Source organism: Saccopteryx leptura, chromosome 7 (assembly GCF_036850995.1).
Source record: "Saccopteryx leptura isolate mSacLep1 chromosome 7, mSacLep1_pri_phased_curated, whole genome shotgun sequence".
Lineage (NCBI taxonomy): Eukaryota > Metazoa > Chordata > Mammalia > Chiroptera > Emballonuridae > Saccopteryx > Saccopteryx leptura.
Genome location: NC_089509.1, coordinates 6172719 through 6181632, shown reverse-complemented (window position 1 = coordinate 6181632; position 8914 = coordinate 6172719).

Sequence of the window (8914 nt, the reverse complement as noted above, 5' to 3'; positions counted from 1 at the left end):
ATCACATGTGGTTACTTTAGGTCTCTGAGTTTACAAGGCACCATGCGGGCCTCCCCTGAGCTTGTCAGGTTTCGTTTGTGGTCGCTTTTCTGTCCACACTCCCATTTCCCCTTCGCTTAACATAAAAGGAGACTGAACTCTGTGTGATAGGAAGATGGACTTGAGGTGCCTCCAGGGCTCCTATCTTCTAAAGTGCTACCTTCTTGATCAATCTACCTTTCCTTATTCCAAAGTCTCATGTTTTGAGTTCGGGCCTTTTAAAACATTGGGCACATGGACTTTGAACCAGTACCATGAGCACATCTGTACTCTGACCTTGATTTCTGTATGCTGTTCTCCACTAAGAGAAGCCAGCAGTCCTTGTAGAACTGGGGATGCTGTGTGGGATGGCTGGACAAGGGAAAATGTTACATCCCAAGAGACAGACCACAGCAAACCCAAAGTGAATTTTATAAGTTTTATTGCAAACCTGCGCAGGGACTGCAGGCAACCCACGCAAGGGAACACTGCAGCCCCGAGCTTCTAAAATGGCTCCTTTTTATAGGGTGGCTATCTAGGCTGAGCAAGCAAGCAACGTTTACAAGGGTGGGAGAGGTGTGATTAGCTGACCTTGTTCTTAGCTAAGTCTCTAGGGTAGGGCTTCCTTGACGTTGGGTACATAGAGTTCTGTGGAAAATATTGCTACATTTCTAACGGTTGTTCATCTTTTTTTTTTCTCCAGCCATGTACTGGATGTACTCAGTTTTCATGGCTGGTGGCCTGCACCGCTTGTCCTCAGATGTCACAGAAAACAAGATGAGCCTGAGTGTCTTGTGCTGGAGAGAGTGTGTGAAGGTCAACAGGGCACATTGAGGGACCAGAGCCAGCTGGAGCAGGGCCCACTGGTCACATGTATAATTTGAGCACCAAAATAAACAATGATAGTAATGGATTATCAGACATGGAAAAAGAAAAGAATCCATGAGTCTTACTGATAATAAATTATTAAATGGGGGAGAAGAGAAAATCAGCAGATCATCAGAGAAAGAGTGGTGATAGAGTTGGCAGGCCACCCCCCCCCACTGCGGAGTACCATCTGATGCAGGTAAGGAGCACCTGTGGACTGTGAAAGCTAAAGTGATGGGTGAAAGTTTGATGACAACTGCCATTTACATACTTTCAAAACATCTCCCACAAATATTTTACTAACTACAAAGAAAAAACAGCAACTTGGTTGTGGAGAAACCTGGCAGATATCACCCTCACCAGTGATCAAAGTTCACATCACCAGAAAGGAGGCACATCAATATCACTGAGAACACATTACCTCTAGGAACTCCTGCCAAAGATGTATAATCTGAAGTTAGTCATGAGAAAACACTGGAAAACCCAAATGAGGAGGTTCTGGGTGGGGACTTTGCACTATTAAAAAGGGCCGATGTGACAATAGACAAAGGCCAAGGAATCATTTTATATTAAGGGAGATTAAAGACATGAAATTTCCTCTTCAGAACAAAAGAGTAGCCAAGAAGAACATTATTAAGAAATTGGTGAAATTGTAATAAGGTCTGAAGCATAGAAGATACTGTGGTAGCAATGTTAGATTTCCTGATTCTGATAATTATATTTCAGGTAAGTAAGTGGATGTTATTGTTCTTAGGATTTTCATGTTCAGGTATTTAGGGGAGTAAGTACACATCAGTAACGTACTCTCAAATATTTAAATAGCTGAGAGAGGGAGAAAGAATGGTAAGTAAAAATAGAGCAAAATGTTAATAATAGGTATTTAGATATTCTTTGTAATATTCTTTCATTTTCTTCTGTAAATTTAAAATTTTTTACAAAGCAAAAAAACAAAAACAAAAAACCTAGCCTTTGACATCAGCTTGGCTGTATATAAATCCCAAGCACAGCCACTTACAAGCTGTGTGTTTGTGAGTAAGTTACTTACCCTCTCTGGGCCTCAGCTTCCCCATCTGTAACATGCGGGTAATAATAGCACTCTCCTCTGGGTTGCAATGATATTAAAGAGTTGATGCACATAAAGCACACACTGGGCAGGTGGTGGTTGCTAGGAAGGTGAGATAAGAAATTGTGGGAACTGTCAGAGCTAGGAGGCCTGTAAGATATGAGCAGTGCTCTGGAGACATCAGATGCCCCCAGTCCCGGCCCCAGCCCCTGTTCCACTAGACCCTCAGCACTCAGTCTGGGCAGGAAGGTGACTGGAGTGGGACCAATGTCCTACTTGCTGCTGTTCTAGTGTGCCCCCGTGTCTATGTTGCAGGACGGAAAGGAGGCCGGCCAGCTGGTGGAGTGCCCTTCTGGAGTGCTGCCGCTCCAGCACAGCTGGTGGGAACACGGCCCTTAGTCATGCCTGAGACGCGGACGATGCGCTTGGCACCAGAGGCTGTCTGAGGCGGACGATGCGCTTGGCACCAGAGGCTGTCTGACGCGGACGATGCGCTTGGCACCAGAGGCTGTCTGAGGCGGACGATGCGCTTGGCACCAGAGGCTGTCTGAGGCGGACGATGCGCTTGGCACCAGAGGCTGTCTGAGGCGGACGATGCGCTTGGCACCAGAGGCTGTCTGACGCGGACGATGCGCTTGGCACCAGAGGCTGTCTGAGGCGGACGATGCGCTTGGCACCAGAGGCTGTCTGAGGCGGACGATGCGCTTGGCACCAGAGGCTGTCTGAGGCGGACGATGCGCTTGGCACCAGAGGCTGTCTGACGCGGACGATGCGCTTGGCACCAGAGGCTGTCTGACGCGGATGATGCGCTTGGCACCAGAGGCTGTCTGAGGCACTCCAGGAGCTGAGGCTGGCCACCCATCCCTTGGTGGCACAGAGCGGAGCAGCCCTCACTGCCTGTGGATCTGCTGCCGTCTAGCTGGTGACCTTTGGTCTGCTACCCGACTCCTCTGAGCTCTGACTTCATCACTGAGGGGGACTGAAATTTGCTACCCCAAATATACCTTTTGGGATATTGATTTTAAGCTGGGTATTAAGAAATAAATCACTTGAAGAACCTTTGACCCTCCCCCTTACCTGCTTTAAGGAAGTGAGCATCACCTTAGCACGCTCACCTTATCACATGTGTGAAGTGTGGCAGACGGGGGGATCTAGCAGAGCTGCCCGTTGCATTCCCTCTGTGTCCCATGGTTTCTGGTGGCCCAGCAAGAATTCATTGATCACAGGTTTGCTCTTTCTCATCTACCTGTCAATTGCCTGTCTTCTCTTTCAAATCCTGACCCCTGGCTCCCTCTCCTTAGTCCAGAGTGGCATAAAGCCCCAATGGCCCAATGTCTTCTGGGGTCTCTTATCCTTATGGAAACCCATATGTACACATGTAATAAATTTGGACATTTTGCCATTAGTCAGTTTCCAGAAAGGTGAGAGGAAGTTGTTTTTTGCGCACTCTGCAGGAGGTCTGAGCTGGCACTGTGGGTAGCGAGAACGAGGAGGGGTGAGCCTGTCTGTCACAGTTGGGGTGGGGTGGGAGCACACATGTGCCCCGAACACCTACATGCCTCAACCCCCTGATCCCAGCGCTGCTCCCCAGGCCGTGGATACCACGGGTCTGCCAAATTGCACTGCCATCCCTCATGGTCTGCCAGCTCCAGGGGGCAGGGGACTGCTCAGCTCTGCCTAAGCTGCTTGTCTAGGTTTGGGGATGGAAGAACCAGGTCCCAATGCATATCAGGTGAGTCAGCAAACCTGATGCCCCCATCCTACAGGTGCTCACATGGGCCTCAAAGTTACATTAGCTGTAAGTGCCCTCCTTGAGAATAGGGTAGAGGCAACTTTGGTCTGGGCAGACCAAAGTTGTTCGGCTCCAAATCTGCCACCTGCTTTGCAAGGGTGAGGCCACATGAGATTAGCCACCACGGGGATGGACACTTAGTACACATGCAGTACCACTGGACTGATGTCTCGGCCAAGTCAGAGGACAGCTTCCTGGCTCCTTGCACCATCTGCCAGCAAACTGAGGTTGAAATAAAACTCAACAACTTGTATACTTTGTGATATTAAAAGAGTAACCTAACCTCTCTGGGCACTTTTCCTCTTTTACAAAAAAGAAGGAGAAGGAGAAGGAGAAGGAGAAGAGGAAGAGGAAGAAGAAGAAAATAAAGAGAGGGGATAAAAATATCCAGAAATGAGAAAAGGGTTATTATCAATAAGAACACAGTATAACCTCCTCCCCCCACCCAACCACCACCTGGGTTGAATCTTATCACCACTTACTACTAGGTGTGTGACCTTGGAAAAATTCAATTGAGTCTTGTCACCACTTACTAGCTGTCTGACCTTGGGCAATTCATGAACTCCTCTGGGTTTCAAGGGCTTGTGTTTAAAATTGAGATGATGAAAATGATAGTACTACATCTGAGGTTTGTTTTGAGGATTAAATGATAATCCACCATGAGTACCTGGCATGGTTGATATACTCAATAATTATTACCTGTTTATTATTTGTCATAGTGCACAGCTAGAGGTGGGTATTATAATCCTTACCGTAGGTGGGATGAAGATCAAAACATATTTTTTCTCCTACCTTGTAAGTTTCTTTGGCTGGACTAATAATCAAATTAATATGAGACACACTAACAGGAGAAAATGTCCAAATTTATTACATGTGTACATATGGGTTTCCATAAGGATAAGAGACCCCAGAAGACATTGGGCCATTGGGGCTTTATGCCACTCTGGACTAAGGAGAGGGAGCCAGGGGTCAGGATTTGAAAGAGAAGACAGGCAATTGACAGGTAGATGAGAAAGAGCAAACCTGTGATCAATGAATTCTTGCTGGGCCACCAGAAACCATGGGACACAGAGGGAATGCAACGGGCAGCTCTGCTAGATCCCCCCGTCCGCCACACTTCACACACATGTGATAAAGTGAGCGTGCTAAGGTGATGCTCACTTCCTTAAAGCAGGTAAGGGGGAGGGTCAAAGGTTCTTTAAGTGATTTATTTCTTAATACCCAGCTTAAAATCAATATCCCAAAAGGCATTGTGATGCCAGGGGCTGAGGCCAGGCAGGTTCATATTGGATTTGGGCAGACGGTAGAGGAACTGCGGGGCCAGAAAGTGTTGGGCCATACTGTTTATTAGATTTTGCAAACAGGCAGGGGAAAGCTGCTTCTCATAGTGGTAGGCAAGTGATCTGCCCTGAGGAAAGGTGCCCACAGGTCCCCACCCCCCATATCTCTGCCAAATGCTAATGCACTAATCATTCAAAGTGCAAGTGAGCAAGCCTAACACAGCTGTTTTCCCAACAGGCATATTTGGGTGGCAAAGCTCTGTTCTCCTCACTACTTTTCAGTTTGGCCCGGGAGCAGGGGTGCTGCTTTCCCCGTGTGGGCAGGGCAGTGTGGAAAGCCTGCCCACACGGGGACCAGGGGGTCTGGCCTGCTCAGCCCAGGACTTCTCTGGGGCTGCCCTTCCTCTTTCTCCCCTGTGCATGTCCTGTGTCCCTGCTGCTAGGAGCTAGGAGCTGGCTCATGCTGGGCGGGGCCAGGAAAGAGCAGCCCCAACCAGTAGGAAGATCACCCATTCACTTGAAGGCTTTGGAGATATTTTTTAATGGTGAGGGTGATGGACAGTCGGGGACAGCAATTGAGCCAGGGCAGCAATGCTGGGGACAATGGCCAACACTTCAGCTCCTTGAGACGTCACATTCCGAGTCCTCAATTAATGTTAATTCCTTCAATCTTCTGGGTACTGGCTGCTTCTCCAATCATAGCTAGGAGGAAACTGGGGCTCGAGCGTGTTAAGTGGTCTTCCCACAGCCATCTGTTAGTAAGGGGACCCTCAAAGTCTATGCTCTTTCCACAGCTAAACCTCCTGGGATTGGGAGGTGGGAGTGGGGTGGGGATAGGATACACACCATTCCCCTCTACATCTGAACTCAGCAGGAGGCCCAAGAGGTGGGTGAAGGGTTCAGCTGGCAGTGAGGAAGACGTTTCCCACATTTAGAACTTTACACAGCAGTTACTGCCTCCTCCCACTGGAACTAGTCGGCCAGAGGCTGGCTGGTCAGGTGTGAGGGACTTGTAAGGAACCACACTGACTGGAGATTGGACTTCAGGAGCCAATAGGTTGGAGAAGTAGCATGCTAGACTTCAGTCATTTTATATTTTTGTGAGAATTTGCTTTTCAGACTGCGAGTCCTGCTGGTTTTCCCTCCTGAATAGCTCTTGCATCTTTTTCATCTCTGAATTCACATGCTCTGAGTAAAGAGCTAGCCTTGTGGTTATGGCTTCCTAATTAATTTCCCAGCTTTCTCTCTGGTCCTTTCTTTCTCCATCTTTCTCCAGTCTGCAGCCGGTGTGATTGCTTGAAAATGTGAAACTACTGTATTAATGCGTCCATTCTCTTCCCCTGCACAAAGGCTTTGCATGGCTTTTTGTCACTATTAAAATCTCCAGCCCTAACTATAAGGCTCATATATGGTCTCTCCCTGGCTCAGCCTCACCTTGCACCACTTCCTGTGTTTCTTATTCTTCCATGTTGGAAGTAGCTGTGCCTTGGCTACTTCTGGTGCTGTCTCACCACAGGGACTTTGCATGTATTGCTCCTCCCTAATTCTGTTCTCTATCTCCAGCTTGCCTTCCATTTCTTTCGGTTAAATCCTGCTCAACCTTCAATTCAACTCAGGCACCACTTTCCATGGAAATATTTCTTGATGACTTCCCCATCCCCATTCTGTCCTCAATAATATGCAAACCCTGATTTAATTATGCACTGTTTATATAGTCTACTCTCTCTCAGTTTCTGAGCTCCATGAGAGCAGGCATGTACTCTGCATTGCTCATCCCGTCTCCATCTGGCAAAAGCTTAGATACCTGAGACATAGCTATGCATAATCAACAGGCAAATCTTTAAGCAAAAGGACCCAGGAGAGGGAATTTTGGAAGATGAAGGGCTAGCCTGCCCCTGCTGACAGGAAGGCTGCCCATCGTGCATTGAGGTTGGCTTCCAGCAGCCAGTGATGGCAGAGGGACCTGGAATGGGACAGGTCTTCACTTGGGTGCCTCCTCCCTGGCAAACAACTCTGACTTCTCTTCAGTGTGGGAATTTGTGACCTGTTAGGGATGATGTTACAGGAGGGGGGCAGTGGGCTCAGACCCAGGGGTCAGATACGTGCTTCAGACTGCACAGCTTAAGTGGTTGTAGTCCCCTTGGGAAAGGTGTCTGCTGATTCACAGTTGAGCGAGTTCTCGCCCTTGCCCTGGTGGTCTTCAGTGTTTGTGTCACCCTATGTTCCTTCATATGTCTGGCCATGCATCTGTTTATTTCTTCTTGAGCATTAACAATATGGCCAAGAGGAAAGAACTGTTCATTGAGACAACTGCTCTACACATAATGTTAGTGTGGATGAATATTCGTGTTTCCTTATGAGAATAAAATGATAGTGTACTTTTTCTGAAGAGAGTCTGATACATAGCCAATAATGAGAAAGATCTTGCTACACTGATACCCTTTAACTTGGGAGTGAAGCCCTCGACATCTGGCTGGGAGAAATGTGGTCTCATCAGTTAGCTGTGAGAAGACCCCAGGTTTGTGCTGAGTCAGCTGTTCCAAACCAACTAAATGTTTAATGCCTGTCTAGTCCAGTTTATCTTCTTCGCCCCAATCATTTATCTTCTATTACAATCTAGTCCCAACATTCTTTTATTAAAGGGGTTTCCTCGAAGAGCTGAATACTTGGGCAGACTAATAAATATAGAGCAAGGCTTCTCAGCACTGTCAGACCCAATGCCCCCTTGGCAGAAAATACCTTACAATGCTCCCTTTACTATACTGAGTAAAATTCAAAGATAGAATGGCTTACCTGTATACATGATATTTTAAAAAGTCAGTAAAGCTCTGACTGTAATAATTGTAGTAACAAAGGAGAAATCAAAAACAAGCAATCTATGCTGCTCACAAAGATTAGGGGATAGAAAAAGCCTGGGCGGTGACATTAGAGAAATGGCACCATGAGGAGTGCTCCCGATACCTCTCCCTGAAACCTCAACAAATTCAACAACTAGAGACAGAAAAACAATCCCAGGAGCATCTGAAATACACATACACCAAACAAAGGTACGATTGGGCAAAAAGGTGGCTGAACATATATCCACTCTGAAGGAAATAAGACAGAGAACGGAGTATTCCACTTTCCTCACTAACCTGAGCAAGGGCTGATTTCACTTGGAACTGAGAGGAAGGGAGGGTTGGGGGCATGGAAAAAGCTGGGCTAGGGCAGAGACGTTCATGCTGGGGAAAGGGTGTGCCCATGGCTCAGCCCACGTGGAGCTAATGCCAGCAGCAAACCCCGGCAGAGGTGGGCGAGTGGGTTGCTTGCAGAGACTGATACCAGAGCTGCTTTGGGCTTTGTTTACTCCTGGTCAGTGAGAGCAAGCAGTGTGCAAGTGGTTCCACCTGGTGCTTTGGGCGTGGGTGCCCACATTCCCAGACGGAGGGACTGGGTCAGAGACTGTCAGCAGTGGCCCTCTGCGTGGCCTGTAGCCAGAGTTTCTGTATAATTCTGACCCCACAAACAGCAGTGCACAGGAAGTGCACAAGAGCCAACTTCCCTATGCCCAGACCTGTCCGAGAGGGGTGCCTCTGCCAGCCACACAGGCTCAAAAAGCACATTTCCATGGAAGAGAACTGCAGAAGAGGTGGAGGGAAGGGCGTGCAGGCAGCCTCTGGAGAACAGACCTGCAGAACACTGAAAGGAGCCTAACCCTCATTCTGCTCACTGCCTGGCTGGCTTACGCTGGCAGCTCTGGCTGACAAATCCTTCTTTCCCTGGGCTGTGATTTAAGTGGACTCAGAGGAGGGTCTTGGTAGTTCTTAGGGCCTCTTGCTCTGCAGGCAGTGGCTAGGACAACTTCCCACCAGCTGATACAGGTTAAATAGCACAGTCCCACAGAAAAGACTTCAG